The 9,659-nt window shown below is 33.8% G+C and overlaps 1 protein-coding gene across 22 annotated transcripts in view; it reads right to left on the bottom strand.

Annotated features, from left to right (window-relative positions):
• LOC116851603 (bromodomain adjacent to zinc finger domain protein 2B-like) overlaps nucleotides 1-9,659 on the bottom strand; it is a 401,190-nt gene that overhangs the window by 137,036 nt on the left and 254,495 nt on the right. The gene's annotated exons all lie outside the window — the stretch shown is intronic.

The following is a 9,659-nucleotide window of genomic DNA, read 5'->3' as shown; positions in this document are numbered from 1 at the left end:
TCTCTCTCTCTCTCTCTCTCTCTCTCTCTCTCTCTCTCTCTCTCTCTCTCTCTCTCTCTCTCTCTCTTCATGATCAAAAAACAAGAAAACAATAAAAGCGACTTTTAGAAACATTATAGAAAAGTTACAAGATCATAAAATACACAATTTCTGATAGCAATTGAAATACATAACAGCTAAACTGTAAAAATCCGGCAATATCTTATGCGCTATATTTCTCTTGTGTCTCTTACATCAAACAAAAAGATTTATAACCAATATATAAAAAGTAAAAGTATATAACATCATGAAAAATATAATGTCACGATCATTTCCTCAGTAACATGCATTAATATACGTTCACACTGAGAATAAAATACTTGAAAACTTATTGATGGGAAGTATAAAGTTTATTCATAGAGAAGTAAACTTTGTTTTACAGAGATAAACATTATATCCAACAAAAATATTCAAATATTTTTCCTCAGTATCTCATACGATATAAAAGGACGCCATCGACGATGGAAACGAAAACGAAAATTTGATAATTTTGGACTTCCTATTAGAATATATCCTTCCATAAAGTATATGGAACAAAAAGACAGTTTTGTGATGTAATTGGATCCTAAGGAATCGATTGAGCCTGCTTAGAATTCAGTCCAATCAGCCGTTATGACAACAATAATAATTTTGCCTCCGCTAAACTAGAGACATCGTATAAAGATACGCGACCAGCCTTACGCCTGTTCCTCGCTTCACATTCATTCACTTGGCGCGAGACACTACCCCATCTCCCGATATTTACAAACATATATCTACACTACAAATTCAAGTACGTTATTTTTAAACGCGTAAACTAATAACGTAATTTAGTTAAAGCCACATTCACACGTTTCTTACTGTTTTAAGTCACGTTATTTGACACGTTTAAGATTTATAAATTATAATTTAATACGTTTAAATGTGTTAAATGGAGTGATTCAAAACAGTAAAAAAACGTATAAAAGATTCAACCAAAATAATTTGAGTTTGCAATAATTTACATTTTGCTTTTAATTTTGTGATTTTCACAATACTTTATATAACATGCTTCTCATTTCAACAAAAATAATTACATATCTCGAATATAAATAAAATATATTTGCAGATTAATATTTGCATTCTTTCTTTATGCAATTTATTTTCATAAAAATCCTTATGATTTATAATTCCCTAACCATGTAAAAGTCATTTAACGTATTAAACTGTTGAAATGTGTAAATAAAGAGTAAACGCGTCTTTATAACACGTCGCAAACGTTTAATAACGAAATGCGTTATCTTATTATACATTTCCAAGACATATTCTCATTATTACGCGTAAGATCTGTATAAAATGAACATATTACACGCTTATATGTGTTAGAGTAATACGAATAAAATGGTTTCTGAAAATTACGCAGATAAAATGATTTAAATTAACACATTGGGGCTACAATGTAACACGGGGAATATCAACTAAAAATAGTACGCAAAATAAAGTGTGTTATAACGACGCGTTAATGACTCCATTTTTAACACACTATATTAGCAATTTAAATTAACAGACGTATGTATGCACTAACCTCATATATCATTTCTTAATGTGAACTAAAATATCGTCTCTTTGACATTAAGAAATGATATTTCAGATTAGAATAATCGTACAATGAGAGAAAAATTATATTAAAATCAACAAATAATTCCTTGATGGGTGCCATTAACATATTTACTTATAAATCTACATTCTTTTTATTTAAACCAAATATTGTTTATTTAAATCAGGTAAACAATATTAAATAAAGAGAATGTAGATTTAAGTAAATATGTTAATGGCACCCATCAAAGAAACATTTGTTGATTTTAATATAATTTTTCTTTCAGTGTAACACGTGTATTAATTTAAACTATCAGTATAATGTGTTAAAAGTATTAATATATTAATATATTGTTATAGCATTTTATTTTGCAATATAGAGAATATCCCAGACTCTTCTTTGCAATTTTTGTAGGAACGTAGAACAAATTGAGATGAACATAAAAGATACTATTATGCAATATTCGCAATAAATCTCGAAATATTAATTAAAGAAGATTGATGAATTATCACGCGCGATTGTAGATAAGCTATAGTGATGCCGTCTGTATACTTATACATTACGTCAAACTGAACATAAAGGTCCATTTTGCAAATAACTACATAGATTTTTAGATATTAATTAAGGAAAATTTGTGCATTATCGCGCACAATGTAACAATTTTCGTTCATTAATAACTTAAAATCTACGTGGTTATTTGCAAAACGATAAATTTTTTGTTCAATTTAACTTAATATGCAAGCACACAACAGCACATATCGCCATTACAATTCATTTACTATATCGCGTGTGATTATTCACCAATCTTCTTGGATTAATATCTCGACTATTATTGCGAATATCACAAAACGATATAGAACTTTCATGTTCACCTCAATCCGTTCTACGTTCCCACAAAAATTGCAGAGGAGAGTCTGAGACATCCTGTATATGCTACAGTAAAAAAAAAAAAAGTAGAAAAAAAGACGAATATTTCTTAGTAGATTTTTAAACATTATGTAAGTTTGATTGATATCTTCTGATAATATGAAAATTGATGAATGATATGCGATAATATAAAAACTGTATATCATAAATTATATTTATAAGCATTTATCACAAATTTGTTGAACTTTTTCATATCTTATTAACATATATTAACTAATATCTTTTCAATAGCATTACCACAAACCAACTACATTAAGAATTGGAAGGAACGCTTCTTTCGACTCGAGAAAACCGCGATGACGCAATTCAACACAGGCATATCGGAGAAAATGGGTCTCCGTGCTGAGATCTACTAACCGCGTTCTAGGTATGATCCAAATGTTGCCCCATAAACCAAATTACTTAGGAGAGTCGAAGAGAGACGCAATGCAAGACGCACCCTCGCGTAACATTATTATGTGTGAGAGAGAGGTAAAGAGGTGAGTACTATTCTAATCTTCAGAAACTCGAGCAAGAAGTATCTCGCGGAATTTCTCGAGTCTCGTTTCGGCTCGCGCTAATTTCCGTCGAAATCCCTCGCTCTGTAAAAAATACGAGACACCTGCACATACATCTGACAACGCCGAAGGAGAATGCTGGCGAATCGATCCAATTAGACAACGGTCGTGCAATATTATAATTAATTAATTCGACTTATCCACACTACAAATTCACACTGCGAAATGAAATGTGTTATATAACAACGTTTGCACTTTTCCACCTTTAACACTAAAGCCAACGGCAACGGTGCTTGTTTTCATGGTGCTGTATTGCTTGCTGATTGGTGCATTTCTAAAGATGGATGGAAATACACCAATCAAAACAGAATATCTCCATCCAGCAAGCAATCCAGCACGAAAACAAGCACCGTGCACAGCTGGCTTAAGAGTGTTTCACCTAATTTGAGCACTTTAAATATCTTACTTGTTTTTAATGATTTGAAAAGTTATTAAAGAAAAAATTGTTTCAAAAGGACAAATATTGTGAAAAGTACACAATTCTTGTCAAAGTCACGTTGAGAAAAAAATTTTTTAAAATTAACAAATATTTATTAGGTGAGTGCCATTAACATATTTACTTATATAAATCGGAATTCTTTTTATTTAAACCGAATATTGTTTACTGTTTAGGTAAACAATACTAACACCTTAAATAAAGAGAATTTTGATTTAAGTAAAAGTAATGGTAGGGGACAGTTGGGGCAATTTTGACATTTTATTTTTTATAGCCTATATTTTTCAAAATTTTACGACAACAATAATTGAGATTTATTCCTTAGAGTATTCTGAAGTAATTTATATATATTTTAAATGATGTAACTTTTTTCATGAATAAGAAATTAATGAAATCGTTAAGTTAAATTTTGTCCCAATTCTCCCCCTTACTAGGGAGAAATGGGACAAATGGTAGCGAGACTTTGGACATAATAACAAAAATAACTATAATTTAATAATTAAAACTTATTTATTATTTTTAAATAATAAACTTCCAAATTTACGATGATTACACTTTATCATGAATCATATTTAATTAAATTGAGTTGAAATTAAAAGTCCTTTATTAAAAGACTTAACAATAAAAACTTAACATTAATTATAATATTAAAATTGGTATAATAGATTACAAAATTATGATAGAGATATTTCGATATTAGAAATGTTCTAACTACTTGGAATGTTCCAACTCTCTCTTGTCGTTCTTTTTACATTAAAATGATTGCAAATATATTTAGGTTAAAGATTGAGATTATATTATGCTTGCATTGCAAGGTTTAAGAACTATTTATTAGAATATATTGAATGAAATTCTTATAAAATGCAATTATCAAATGAAATATCACAAATATTAAACAAGCAAAATAATTACTTTTGATAGTTAAAAATAATGTTACCTCTAATTAAATTTAAGCTCTTTATAAACTGGTTAACAAAATACTTATATACTTCACATAGAAGGGCATCAATTGTGTTTTGGACCAAAAATATAGTACCAACTGTTAGAGAGAAAATAACACTGTCCCAACTCTCCCTCATCTCCCCTATTCATCTAATAAATATTAATGTCTAAATATTTTTATTCTTAATGCATATTTTTCAAGAATTTGAGGTCACCGATATTTTTCTTAAATGAAATTACATGCTTTATCGTCGCAATAACTGAGGTCAAGGCCAATCAAATGACCTACAACAACATGATCTTTACGCAATCTTGAGTTCAAAAAATCCAGAAATATATGTATGAGAATAGATATAGACAAGAGTATGTCAATTCTTTGATTGCTGAGCTATCAGAAGAAATAACAAACTCCAAATATAATCTCTTAATGTTGAAGACACGATATTTGAGGTTGTATTAAAAAATATATGAGGTTAAAGAACACACATATGTATGTGGATTTAAATTGTCAGTATGCGTTAAAAGTGGAGACGTGTTGTCATACAACTTCACCCGTCATTTTACAATGCACTGGTATTTTCAATATTGTAATTGTCGCGATAAATAATACACCGAGGCGAGAAAACGCCTCCGTAATAATCCAAGAGCCACGATGACGCGAACTTTCGGTGATTAACGGTGTCATTAGCGGCGAGAGCTCCGCCGTTATCTCGCATCGTTCGCGCGCCTCGAACTTCGTGCACTCTCGAATACGTTCACGAATAATCGATAATTTGTTGTGCAATTAATTACATCGCACTCTGACACGACCTTTGGTTTTTCGCTCTTTATTCTCGCGCGCAAGTTTTGCCCTCGCGCGGACCGAAGACTCAACGACAACGACGACGACGACGACGTCGTCGACTCAATGGCTCGCCCGACCTCGGCCGATTTTATCTGCCGCGGGCATTAATACGTTAATTAACGAGCGAAGCTCTTATCTGCCGGAGTTGATAACGGGCAAGAGCCTCGACCTAGCACAATCGAGCGTAGAAAGGCGCTCTCCCCCTCCCGCCCCTCCATGTGAACGCGGGAAAGCCGGCGCGTCGCGCCGCGCTCCGGCGATATCAAGCGCGCGCGCGACGCTTCAATTGTATCCATAATTCATGAATAACGTGACGCTCGTCACCCGAACGTCAATCGCACACACGCGAAAATTTAAATTAGCGGCATCGTTCGCAGTAACAATAACTTTTATTGGCAATACCGCGGGAGGCAAAAGCGTCAGCATATTAATCTTTCGCTGCGCGCGCGCCCGCGCTTTTGTCCCGCGGAAAAAAAACAGAATTATAAAGTAAAGAAATTATAAATCGTGTGAGAGCGGCGCGCCGCGTCCGGCGATCGCGCGAGATGAGAACGTTCCTTCTTTCTCCTTCCTTTCTTTTCTCCTTCGTCCCATCTTCGATCGCTCACTCAGACTCAAGATAAAACGCCGCGACTCGCTGTGCCGACAAGACAATCGAAAAAAGGAGGAGGCAAGGGAAAGAGTAAAGATATTGCGTAATTATACTATCAGACCACTTCGCAATTAAGAACATGCCTTTACGCGCCTCGTCGATGCCCATAAAGCGGAACGCGATACGTGACCCTCGCGCGTCCGCGCGTGTCTGTGTGGCCGAATATAAGTATAGAATAACAATTATCTTCGGCTGTCGAGCGGTTCGGAACGCTGCACTTTGTTAAATTATAGATCGGAACACGACGAACGGGAACACGAAATGGCTATTTTGCCGTTGTTAACTGTTGATACAGGACAGTAGGATGCCATCAACCATTGATTATCGTGGCGACCATCGTTGGTGATAGTGATACGTATTTCGCCCGTCATGCTAGCCCGACCATGTGCAATCGATTATTATGCCGAATATTAAAAACCACGCGTATTTTGGGATGCGCGACGTGCACGCTCCTTATAATCTCGAACCATATTCGAATTGTTCTATTTCAATTGTAGAGGCGACTATTCAGATTGATTTTCAGGATTATCATGACGTGAGACAATCAAATAATAGAAATTTCTTTAATTACATTTCTTACATTACAATTTCTTTAATTCCATTTATTATGCAAATATACTGTATTAAATTAAGAATTGATATATTTATATCATGGAATAATGTAATGTATGTTTTTTGTTGCACTGATGCAGCAACAAATTTATTAAAAATCACACTCAAATGTTCATATTACATTTTATATGACGTATAATTTCCAGAAAATTTCGATCTTTTTTTCGTATTTCTATTTCGACATTCTCTATATGATAAATACGAATGTCAAATGAACTACTCATGAGGAATACAACATGTACAAATCGACTTGTATTGTTGCCAAATTTATCCGTCTATGTTTCTCACTCACATTAAAATATATCTTCATTAAAGTAGTTGTATCGCTAAGTGTCGTATTTTTAATGAGTTCAAAAAATCAACTAATTTCACGAGAATATATTATTCGACAAAATTACATTTCTATACATTTATTTTATTATCTAAATAATAAATATTAATTTAAAACAAAGTCGTGATGAATACATATATACATAATATTTACAAGTACGGAAACATTATTTTTTCTTACTAGTGTTTTATTTATGCATCAGTTTATCTAATATAATATAAATATCCAAAACGTACTTTAGGAACATCCTAGAAATATTCAAACATATCTGGGATAATCCCTAAGATATATTTCAACATTTGTGCTGTATGGATGAAGATGTACATAATTATATTAATTTATACATATATATATATATATATATATATATATATATATATATATATAAAAAATGGTCTATAATTAAATTAAAATTAGTCTATATTAATTTTTAATATCATAGTAGCTTGGAAAAATCTCATATAATTTAATAAAATATTAAAAATAGTAAACTAATCTCAAGAAACACGTATTAAAAATATCAACTTAAGTTACAAATATTCAGTTCTTAAATGATTAATCTTGTTCTAATTGCACAAGCAGCTGGACGATATTTCAATATGTATGTAATATTCAGATTTCATCGAATGCTCACAAAACGCGTTTCATGATACAACTACTTTAAATATAAATTTCCCGGAGCTACCTGTCGGTCTTATCTTGATCACGCTGCTCCGGTTCCCGATTTGCAGTTCTCCATCGGCGACCAGCGAATTTGCAAAAAATATTCGTTATGTCTCGAGTTAGCCGAACGACATATCAATCGTGTTAATTTGTCGACTTGTCTACATTAATCTAATCGCACTTAACGATCGCCGAAAGAAAGATAACGCGTGAAAGACAACGGCGCTCGACGGAAGAGTTCAACGATCCCCGAGAAAGCGCCTGTAAATTGCACGAGTGTAACGAGAGTCAGCGGGCGTGAGTCATCGATATAACTTTACGCACGTACGTGTACTCAGTCACTACTACAGTTTCATTCATAAGCATCGCACGCTCTTATGCGCTGTGACGTGTCATGCGTGCGCGCGCACGCATGCACGCACGCACGCGTGCTCGTCAGGCGTGTTAAAGGTCCGCATGTAAATGTGCTCAATGCAACGAGTGTATATGCAGCGAATATATACCGGGTAACTCTATCTTTTTGACGGATACGTAAAAGATATACTTTGAAAAAAGTATTCTATGTTAAATCACGTAACTATGTCGTAAATTAACAACATATAACAGTTATTACTTCTTTTTTGCTTTATGGCTGCAACTCTTTGTTTCCTTATAAAAAAAACTATATTTAAGTTTCCTAAATTTCTTAAGTAATATTCAACATTTTAGGAATTAGTCCTTGAAATTACTTCAGCAAGAAAAGTTTATATGAACACACGTAGTCTCAATGGTCTCGTTTCAGAAATATTCAAGTGTTAAAAAATCTATATGAAAACGCAAATATTTCCTAAACTGATAGCTTTATCGGAATCTACCATGAATATTTTTTGTAATTAATAAAACAATAAAAATCTGCAAAAATTTTTACTCCGTCTATTGATGTATAAATTAGGATAGTAATGCAAACTTAAACTCAGTTTCTATGCTATTGATTTCCTATAAAATGATAATTATAGGTAAAAATGAAAGCAATATCTTGCTTATTTACCTGACCTGGCTTAAAAAGAAATTTCTTTTCGTTTAGGAGCTATTAAGAAAAAATATAAGTTTATAGAAATTTTAATCCTAGAACTCTAAACATCAGAAAGTTACGTAAACCTTAAACATGAGTAAAAGTTACTCACTGCATCTTCATTTACTCATAACTTCCGTAAGAATAGTCAAAATGCAATGTTTCTTCTTTAATCGGCGTAGAAAACCGGAGGAATATGAATTTCCTAATATTTTTGTGCGATTCAAGTTGAAAAAAAATTTTAATGAAAACACAGAACACATGTTTCCGAAAACAGTAACGTCTAAAAAGTCTGGGTTTTACCCATATTTAGGGTTCGAAGATTAACAACCTATACTTATCTGAAACGAGATTTTGAAGACCATACGTTCATAAGAACTATTCTCCATAAAATGACATAAAAAATAAATTTCTAAAACATTAAAAAGTACTTAAGAGACACCTTGTAGAGCTATTAAAAATAGCCTCAACAGCTCAAAAGTTTCCACGAGTTGAGACACTATCTTCACACACATACATCAGTACTCTCCAAGACGTTCTCTTCCTCGACGATGTCGCTCTTCGACATCCTTCAATGGTGCAATACTACCGAAGACGCGACGTCGATCGTTTTCGCCGTAAGTGCCGCGATAATTGCCGTCGAGGCTGCGCGCGTGAGCGCGCACACCGCCGAATGAAATTTCACCGCTGTTCGACGGCCTCGACGAAGGTGGAAAACAGTTCGCGAATACACCTCGTATAAACGTATGTACGTGCCCCCGGCGCGCGTACAACGCCGTTACAGCGCGCACATAGACGCACACACGTGCATTCACGTGAGCGAGAGACCGAGAAGAAAATACATAACCCTCTATTTTATGCGCCACCCGCGCGATCGTACATATATGCATGTGCGTGTGTATGTACACGCACGCATGCACGTGCCTCGGCCCGAGAGTATTATTCACTCGAGAGGGTATGTATAGACGGGCGCCGGTATATATATGTGTTACATATAGTCTCTCTCTCTCTCTCTCTCTCTCTCTCTCTCTCTCTCTCTCTCTCTCTCTC

The sequence above is a fragment of the Odontomachus brunneus genome, unplaced genomic scaffold (assembly GCF_010583005.1).
Source record: "Odontomachus brunneus isolate Ranch 3 - 2012 unplaced genomic scaffold, Obru_v1 Obru_scaffold_180, whole genome shotgun sequence".
Lineage (NCBI taxonomy): Eukaryota > Metazoa > Arthropoda > Insecta > Hymenoptera > Formicidae > Odontomachus > Odontomachus brunneus.
This window is presented reverse-complemented; position numbering and strand designations above follow the sequence as displayed.